Below are 10946 nucleotides of genomic sequence, written 5' to 3'. Positions count from 1 at the left end.
CACACCAGTTGCAATTAGTTAATCCAATAGCGTTTGTCCCTCTATATAACTGTGGTATCGCAGCAGAACCGCACACAACTACTGCACAATACAAATGCACTATAATATACTTTCTATGTTAGAAAGTATATTATAAGTATATCACACCCCTCAGTATATCACACCTATCGATAGCACACCTATACCAGTCCTTAAAAAGGCTTTTGTGGCCCTATTCGCTAGCATTTGGGGTCCCTAACAGTCTGTCTGGCAAAACATAGAATGTAAAATGGCTGCCAGATCGGGTTCTGTTATAGGGTGGCGATGTGTCCATGTGCTGAAACGTCTCAATTGGCTGTCCTGTCCCACCTGATGTGTGTGTCATGGGTCAAAGTTAGGCGCAATGCAAAAGAATATGGCTCCGGCGGACATCGCCATATGTTCGCATGTTCGGCGAATTGCGAATGCGCAAAAACGACTGCCGGGCGAACCGCAAGGCCATCTCTACTTGTACTTGGTTATCTGTGGCAGCCCCATACAGGTGAATGGAGCGGTGTACATGCATATGTGTCTGCTGGATCATGCAGTATGACTACCAATGAAACTCGCATATCCCACAATGGTGGTGTGTGGATTGACAGTCAGTTTCTCTTCATTCTCATAAGAACCTCAATTTCAGTCCATGTATACTGGCTCACTTACCAATGGAGGAAACAAAATATTATTTCTGAGAGTGCCTCTTTAACCATATATGTTACATATGCTATATATTGTGGGAAAAAAAAACTACACGTCCCAATAAAAAATCAAATGCATCAATACCTACTGTACACATAAATTTCTGCTCTTGCAGTGCAGGGCCCATCAAGACCTGTGTAGCACATGTCAGCCTTGATAAATCAGGGTCATGATTTTTATTTTATTTTTTTATTTAAGGGGTTTTTCCAGTTGAAATTAAATGGAGGCAGCAAAGCACTAACCAGCTCAGTCCATTATACAATGGATTTAGCTGTAGTTCTGGTGCCTACTCCAAATGTGGGAGCTACTGCAGTAGAGCTGATTGGCTGAGGTGTGGGATGTCGGACCCCCACCATTCAGATATTGATGGCCTATTCTTAGAATAGGTCATCAATATAAATGGACTTGAAAAACAGTTCCCAATATCTGTCTTAAATGTATAGCAGACTATGATCAGGGATCAACTCAGTTGACAGACTTTTAATGCCTCAGATGCTGTAGTACATTGCAACTTTGACATCTGAAAAGTAATTTACTGAAAGAAGCAAACTTAACACCCTAATGTGACGAGATCACGGGAGCCTTTTGGTTGCTATAGCAGCCTATGACCTTTTGAAAACCCCAAGGCCTGCCACAGTTATGATCCCTGCCTATGGCAGGATTCAGTAAGAACACTGCATTTTTCCAATAGACTGCAGTGGTAAACCATTGCAGTCTATTGTATAAGCAATACTTTTTTATTTTACAATATCTTTTATTGAAATGTTTAATACCTATACAAGATAGTCAATTTGTCACAATTTCACCAACTTACCTGTCCGAGGTCCGGCGCCAAAATCAGGGGCTCGGGCATTGTGGCTCTGTAACGCGCTGCCAGGACGTGCCCCCCTGGGGATGTTCTGCCTAAAGGCCATGCCCCCTCACACTGTCTCACTTAATCCACTCTCCCTGGTGATGAAAGCACACATGTTGGCTAGGGGAGATTAGTAGTTATTTGTATCACTCGTGTATGTTTGTGATGCAGGCTAAGTGACTGCTCAGCCTGCCTATCTCAGGACTGCTTGTTTCTAGTCCAATAGGGCGCTGAGTCCTTGGCTCTATTTAAACCACCTGCTGGCAATACACCCTTGGCAGTTATAGGCCTTCCTTTTCTGTGCTCCTATTGCTACTGTGTGTTTTTAAATTGTTGCTATTTGGAATTGACTTAAGCTTGACTTGGAGTTGTCGTTTTTATTAAAACCATTTTTGGGTACATATGATTTTTTAATCATTCATTATTACACTTTATGGGGCCGGGTGACAAAAAAAATTGGTAATTTTGGCACAGTTTTTTATTTATTTATTTTTCCAGCGTTCACTTGAGGGGTTAGATCATCTGATATTTTTATAGAGCAGATTGTTACGGATGTGGCAATACCTAATATGTATACTTTTTCTTATTTATTTAGGTTTTACACAATAATTGCATTTTTGAAGCAAAAAAAATGATGTTTTAGTGTATCCATAGTCTGAGAGCCATAGTTTTTTATTTTTTGACCGATTGTCTTAGTTAGGGGCTAATTTTTTGCGGAATGAGGTTTGATTGGTACTTTTTAGGGGGGCATACGCCTTTTTGATCGCTTGGTGTTGCAATTTTTGTGATGTAAGGTGAGAAAAATTGCTTTTTTTTATTTTTATTTTTCTATTTTTTACAGTCTTCACCTGCAGGGTTAGGTCATGTGATATTTTTTATAGAGCTGGTTGTTATGGACGCGGCGAATCCTAATATTTATACTTTTTATTTATTTATTTCATAATAATTATTTCAATAATAGCATATTTGACACAAAAAAACTATGTTTTAGTGTCTCATGTTCTGAGAGCTATAGATTTTTTATTTTTTGAGCTATTTTCTTATGTAGGGGCTAATTATTTGTGGGATGAGGTGGCAGTTTTATTGGTATAATTTTGTGGGACATATGCCTTTTTGATCGCTTGGTGTTGCACTTTTTGTGATGGCTTTTTTGACACAGTTTATTTTTTATGGTGTTTATCGGAAGGGGTGGATCATGTAATATATATTTATAGAGTCGGTCATTATGGATGTGGCGATACCTAATATGTGTGTTTTTTTTTCAATGTTTTATTATAAAATCAGGAGAAATGGGGCATTTTTCTTTTTTCACTTGAAACTTTTTTTTAATTAAAAACACAGGTTTTAATTTTCTTTTTTTACTTTATTTCTGACTTTAACTTTTTGGGGTCTAATCCCCTCTGCAATGCCTTACAATACATCTGTATTGAAATGCATTGCCTGTTAGTGTATTACACTAACAGGTTGCCTAGGATACCCAACCTGAGGCTGGATCCCTGGGCACCTGTGGAAGGCAGGTCCCGATGCTCTGCACAGCATCGGGCTGCCTTCTCACCCATCGGGTCCCTGCCACAGCATCGCAGGGACCTGATGGGCTCCCTCACCCGCAGCAAACCCCTTCTATGTCACGGTCAGCGCTGACCGTGGAATAGAAGGGGTTAATACGCTGGCATCTGTGTTTTCACCGATGCCGGCACATACAGCAGGGATCCGGCTAACGGGAACAGCCAGTCCCCTGCAGCCGATCAGCGTGCCGTAATAGTACTGCGCTGGCCAGCGCTGGTAGGGAAGAGGTTAATAATTAAGCCGTTCAGTTATACATAGACATACTGTGCATCAGACTCATTGTCAGCAGGCATTCAAATATATAGGCACGTTTATATAGTTCATCTGCTGCGCCATTTATACTTCACCTGTTCTGTTATACATAGACTGACCATGCATCAGACTTAGGGGGTCATTTACTAAGCTGAAATACTTAATTAGGAGTATTTCAGGCACAGATGGCGGCGCATGCTTAGTTATGCAGCTATCTCCGACTTTTCCCCACTCAAGCCAGATCTTAAATTGTGGGTATGGCGTAGGCAGGGAAGGGGACAGACCAGCAGGCCAGTCTCTTTCACCATTTTCTATGCCTGGTTTAGGCATAGAAAAAGGTCTAAATGTAATGCAGTTCAGAAGTGCAGAAGTTATGGAGAAGCCTGCGCCTCTTGATAACTCCACTGGATCCACCGCCAGCACAGGGCTTTATTAAGACCGGCGTCTAAAATGATGGTCTTAAAATAAATGGGTCCCTTAGTCTCAATAGCCTGTCTAATATATCGGCAAGTGTACTTACTTCATCTGATGCGCCATTAATAATTAATCTGTTCCGTTACATAGACATACTGTGCATCAGACTCACTTTCAGCAGGCGTTCAAATATATAGGCACGTTTTATATAGTTCATCTGCTGGGCCATTTACAATTCAACTGTTACATTCCTGATTTAGTTACTGTATACTATGGCCAACAGACAGTAGCCTGGGCCCTCAAAAAGAATGGGTAGTGGCAAAAATTTTGCTGTAGCCGGCACAAATAGCAGCAAAAGAAGGAGTGGTGGTAGCAGCAGCCACAACAGTCCAGAGCTGCCAATGTTGTCCTCTGGTCGTGTTTTGACCCAACAATTCAGCTTGGCTGTATGCAGGATATGTGGACAGAAGGTGAAGCGCGGTCAGCGTGCTAATGTTGGCACCACGGCCCTTTCGTCATTTGGAGCATCACCATAAGGTGGTCTGGGAAAACCATGGGATTAATGTAGTGGTATAGCTTGACAGCATGCCGTCTTTAGCAGTCATGGCTTCTCAACCTCAGGAGAAGGAAGCTATTGTTCCTTCCCTTCGTCTATTGCTCCTGATGCTCCTACTCCTCTTCATGTGTTTCACCAGCAATCGCTGATCTAGTGTCACGGTGGGGAGTGGGGAAAAACCCCCACCGTATAATGAAGGTAATAAAGGAAGTAACCAGGCCAGTAAGCAAGGATAGGGAAGATGCAAACCTCCAATACAACCCTCATCCTAACCCTGATCTCCTGACCGTATGAGCGCCCCCTATGATGGGAGGACTCATACACTGAAACCTGGCCCTACTGACCCTAACACTCCCTAGCAGAGGGGTCTGGAATAAAAGACAACCAGGTTCATCCAAGACACGGATGAACCGGAGTCTCCCACAGGCCTAGCAACAAAGGAAAATTACACCAAGTAGAATGACAGGTAAGTAACCAGTGGCCAGAGACAACTGAACCAAGAACAACAGTAAACCTGGTCACTTACTTGCCGCAGCTGCTGGAAGGCGCAAAGAAGAACACACCGTAGAAAACTGGAACCCATACAAACGCACTGCAATCCAACACCAAAAGGATGTAGTACGTACAGACACACAGGAACCAGCACTCCAGCAACTGCACATCCTAGACTTCTGGTTCGCCCCTCCGGGAAACCAATGGGGCCCCCTTTCGGAGGAAACAACAGACAGGGGAAATGTTTAGCAGACATGCTGGAAACAACATAAACAAACCAGACATGTAACAACGCACTAGACATATACCAAACACAGAACATAAACCCACCCCAGACATACTACAAGAGAGGTGAGGGTACATGGAGGATACAAGGGGAGAATATTTTATGTCCAACAAGGTGGCCCTCAAGGACTGGGCAGGTTCACCCAGGAAAGGAGCAGAGCTCCATCACCAAAAAAGGAAGCCACAGGTAATATCCACATCGTGGTCAAACCCAGGACACACCTAAATCCCCACCAGCTAGAAGATTAAGCCCTCGCTCACCAAACAGCAGGGAAGCACACCTTAAAGGGGAAGTGCACGTGCAAACCGCAAACTACAGGTTGCCCCAGGCAACCAGTCTGCACGGCAACCGTGTCACGGTACAATAACAATACGACCGTGACACCGAGGCAATTGCAAAGAGACAACAGTATGCGTATACTCATCCAACAGCGCAGAAGTTGAACATGCACCAGGCCAAGTTGCTGGTACTACAGTTCCTTACTTTCCATATTGTGGACTCTGAACATTTCAGAAACTGTTGGCTTGTGCCCACCCAAGGCGGAGAGATCCAAGCCGTCATTACTTCTCTAAAAAAGTTTTACTAGCCCTGCACAAGTATGTTGAGCAGAAGGTGGCCCAGTCCTTGAGCCTGTCAGTGTCTGGTACAGTTCATGCAAGCGCTGACAAGTGGACCTGTAACTATGGTCAAGGACAATATACTGTATGTCCTTTACAGCCCACTGGATAAATGTGGTTCCAGCCCAGGCACACCAGCAACTTGGCCGGGTGATGGCCGCGTCCACATTGTAATCGTTGGATTTCTGCCCCAATGTCCTCCTCTGCTTCCACTGTAGGCACTGTTCAGAGTGGTCCTCCAGCATGTTACCTATGCAAAGCATGATGTTGTCATGCGGTTCTGCACCTGGTCAGCCTGGGTGAAAAGGGTCACACCGGGGAGGAACTGCTTCAAGTCATCAACCAAGAAATGGATCAGTCTTCAATCTCAATGTCATCCTGTTCTTTAAGTCTTCCACTGAACTGCAAGAGCTGTTAAAAATGACCAGAAAACTGTGCATACACTTTAGCCACTCTAACCATTCAAAAAACGCCCTTCTTGAGCTGCAAAGACAGAATGGTATTCCCCTATATCGCTTAATAAGCAATGTTTCCACACATTGGATCTCCACCCTCCATTGTATGAGTAGAGGAAACCCATGACTGATTTCTTGATGATGCAGACGGACAGGACTACTCCCCAGTGTAACTTTGACATTAGACAGTGGCAGCTCATGCTAGACACCTGCGGTTTACTCAGGCCCTTTGAAGGGGACATTTTATGTGTCAGTCGCGAGGAGTACGGTATGATTGATGTTATTCCACTCCTTCACTTCCTAGAGGGGATGCTGAAATATTTTACTGGCAAGGGGACAGAAGACATGACGCCTACATCTTACAGCCAACTGAGCCTTTTGATTGCTAAACTGGCACAGGAGAAGGAGGAGGAGTATGTGAAGGAAGAGGACATAAATGCCCAGAAATGCCATACAGAACTAGGTAATTTATCTGCCCAAGCGACAGGAGAGAAGGAGCATGAGGAGCTGGAGGACGACGATGAAGATGACGCAAATGACCCCAACAGCCCATGGCAGTATGCAGTGGAGATTAAGGCAGGGAGTCCCTCTGAGTCCCTTGTGCAATGGACAGATGCATGCTCAGACAGCCGCATTATCCCAATTCGGCAGAGGGATGACTCCTGGTTCTCCACAATGTTAGACCCTCGCTAACGGCCCAAAATGGGGACCTTTTTTACACCTTCTGAGAGGGATGAAAAACTCAACTACTTTTGAGACATTCTTTGTAGTGAGTTGGTATTTGGTCGTTGCCTACGTGCAAGGTTTAACCATGGGTACTCTCTGACCTCATGCTCCACTGCCACGACTGTTGGATGGGAGGGCAGGATCAGCACCAGCTCCATCAGCAGCAACTTAAGTCTTAAGTCTCTGATGAGCATTTTTCTTCACTGGCCTACTAAAGAAACCACCCAGCAGCAGGACAAGGAGCAGAACCTGGACCAGCAGGTGGTGGCATACTTGACCTGTATCCTGTCATCCCAAATCCAAGATCCACTGTACTGGGCAGCTAAACTTGAATTGTATCATAATCATAATCATAATTGGCCGAGTTTGCCCTGGACAAGCTTTCCTGCACAGCCAATAATGTGGCATCAGAGCAGGTGTTTAGTATGGCAGGTGGCATAGTTACCCCAAAGAGAACTCGCCTTTCAACACAAAATGTTGAGAGACTAACCTTTATAACAATGGATGAGGCCTGGATCAACCAGGATTTCCAGACACCAGTGTCTGATACAATAGACTAGATCATTCTGGCAGTAATGATCTCACTGTGGCGTGGTACCACACTGGAACATTGTGCCAAATGGCCTGTTACTTATACCCACATGATGTTGCCACTATTCTGGTGCTGCCACTTGCCTTTTGTCACACTCCTGCTGTCTCTACTGCCATCTGCTCCTACTGTGATCTGCCTCCATCTTGCGCTGTTACTGCCATTGTTGTTGCCTCCCCCTCTCCACTCTGTTCCGGGTCCACTATTGTGACTCTTCATGCTGTTGCCACCCTCACCAGACTTTTAGGGGGCCACTAGTGTCCCTGTTTGGTCATGTTGACATCACCGTTTATGAAAAATATCTGATCCGCCAGAAAAACAGAAAAAAAAAGTGTCATGTTGTTTGAACGTCCATAAGTCCTCTATCACATGGTCAGAATTTTGAATCAGGATTTAATCATGATTTGGAAGCCAAAAGCAGGAATGGGTCCAATACACAGAATAAATGCAAATATTTTCACCACATGTTATCTCTGTTTTGGACTTACTCCTGTTTTTGCCTTACCAATACTGATTAAATGCTGACCAAATACTAAAGGTATAAGGGCAGGTGCTCAAACTACAGAATCTGCTTTTTTGGGGCTGTTCTTCTGAATTATCAGATGAACAGAAAAATAAACAGCGATGTTAACACAGCCTTTCCGCTGACACCCTCCCCACTGTCATAGGGCTACTATTTGTAATTTGGGCCACTGCACAGTAAAATCCTCACCGATAAATTAGAGCTGATGCTAACATTGACCTTTAAGGCCGAGTTCAAACTTCTTTTATTTGGTCAGTTATTTTCATCACTTAGGGCTCATGCACACGAACATATTTTCTTTACGTTTATGTTTCATTTTTTTTTGCGGATCGTATGCGGAACCATTCATTTCAATGGGTCTGCAACAAAAATTTAAGTTATTCCGTGTGCATTCCGTTTCCGTATGTCCGTATTTCCGTTCCGCAAAAGAATTTAACATGTCTTATTATTGTCCGTATTACAGACAAGGATAGTAGTGTTCTATTAGGGGCCAGCTGTTCTGTTCTGCAAAATACGGAATGCACACGGACGTCATCCGTATTTTTTGCTGATCCGTTTTTTGCAGACTGCAAAATACATACAGTCGTGTACATGAGCCCTTAGTGTGAGTCAAATATAGGAGCCAAGCCTACTTTCAGATTAGGTATCATGAAAAGATCTGCCCCTGTTCTGTGGATTTGACCAAAACCTGCCTTGGGCTGCCCCTAACTGATGAGAATAACTGACCAAATAAGTGAACTAAGCCTAATAGTAATGCACTGTCATTCTACAGGTAACAGAAGGGATTCAAAAGCATGTGTTTGCACTGTCACAAAATGATTAAAAGAACCTTTTTTTCCTCCACTACTTTATTGCTGCTTCATTTTTGGGCTGACAATAACTGACTAAATAAGTGAAGGGGCTCGCTGTGATTTTTTTTTTTTTCTGCTCTTCTGAAGGATGCTATATGATTTTTTTTGTTTAGCTGGGGGTTAGCTAAAAATGCTGGTGGTCTGCACAATGACACGCACGTCCATATATGTGACCTGCCTGTCATTCTAATGAACAGTAACTGTTCTGCTACCAGAAAGGACTAGCTATCCATGTTGCTGCACTGCACAGTGAGGTACAGATGCAGCCGAGTTAAACTTGATGGTTAATGCATTAAGTAAAGAATAACAAAAAAAAGATGACTAACTTTTCAATGGATTTCGATGGGTTTTGTCACAAGATAACCAAGATAACACTATGCCATGTGTTATCAGAGTCAAATTTAGCTCTGCTACATCTGTACACCATGATACATTCTTCCCAAAGTTTAACTGCAAGCTGAGATAGACCTGGTTTAACGTGCTTTGTGACAAATTAATTTGGATCAAAGCAAATTTTGGGGAAAAATTTGACAAAGCAACCAAATCTAATTTTTGAAAACCACTCATATCTAATTGTCATGATAAAACTTCAACTTTCTCTGCTGGCGAGACAAAGTATCTCAGCTTTTTTTCTCTGCACCATTCAAAAACTGGAAAAGTAACTTGGATATATTGTGGCGAGCTAAAAACTATTTTTTACATATATTATATACTGTGAGTCAGAGAGAGATGCCAAGTATATTATGAATGAGGAATGCAGCAGAGGTAGATCTTATGGATATTTCACAAAGTAATTGGTTTATGCAGATATAAATCATCAAAAATGAATTAAGTAAATTTATCAACAAGAGTCATTTTAATTTCTTTACATGTAGATAAAGAGAAGCCAGGTTCACTTGCTTTAGAAAATTGCATTCATGAAAAATAATCAGCTTTTTACAACACAATCTTTTTTGTTAGTTTGTTGCTATTATTTATTATTATGTAGGGTTTTCTGCGCATTTAATTACTGAACATTTAGCTTTGTCTTTGTGCTAAGATTGTTTTAATGCAGAGGTGTTCTTAATTGTTTTCCTATGTTATTATTGAAATTACTTTATGATTATGGAATCTGGTTTATTATAGTTGACTGTTAAAGCTGCCTGCTATTAGTTGGAATTTACAGTGATGAAGCTGATAATAGGTTGAGAAAAAATGGATGTAATTATTAAATTAGTAAATAGTGACAAGTGGGCACAGTAAGCGAACATCCTATACAAAATGAGACAATTACTTGAGAAGCAAAACATGGGGTAGTATCGAAGTTCAATGGATTTACTGTGCTGCCTCAGTTTGGCATTGTGTCACACACCTAGCACCCACTAGGCATCACTTTTCTGATAATGCTGCTGGAGAGGATGGTGAGCAAGTGTGACAGCTGCACAGTGGTGCACTAACAGATATAAATGCTTGAAATAGATCACTCTGTGTAATGCATCTACGTAATTTATGAGTTTCACTTTTTGAATTGAGTTACTGAAATAAATTAACTATTTGATAATATTCTATTTTATTGAGATGCACCTGTATTTCAAGATTCCAAAATATCCATTACGGCATACAGTGGTGCCACTGTGTGTCATGGTGTATTTTATGGAATTCTGAAATGAATAAATCACTGCAAAAGGTTCACCACAATGATATGCAACTGACAACACTGGCTAATCACTCAGGCTGATGTTAAAAGCGGAGACTTTAGCCAATGTATTCCAGTCAGGAACACAACAGAGCCCTTTTGCACCACCGTCAAGGTATCTCAGTGTGGCATGGGTCCTACCACTAGACTACCTATGGTGTGTGAACACGGTCTGAATGGTGCTAAGATCTAACTCACAGCCAAGCTCCCACATACCTCCATAGTGAGATCACTCATGCAGTGGGAGAAGAGATAGGACTGCAAGCCCCACCTATAACAGGCCATGTGACACAGGCTACCAGGTGCACTAGAATCTTACCAGCATTGTGCAATGGCACATTCCATACATATAAAGAAAAATCACTAAAATAAAG

This window comes from Bufo bufo, chromosome 1 (assembly GCF_905171765.1).
Source record: "Bufo bufo chromosome 1, aBufBuf1.1, whole genome shotgun sequence".
Lineage (NCBI taxonomy): Eukaryota > Metazoa > Chordata > Amphibia > Anura > Bufonidae > Bufo > Bufo bufo.
This window is presented reverse-complemented; position numbering follows the sequence as displayed.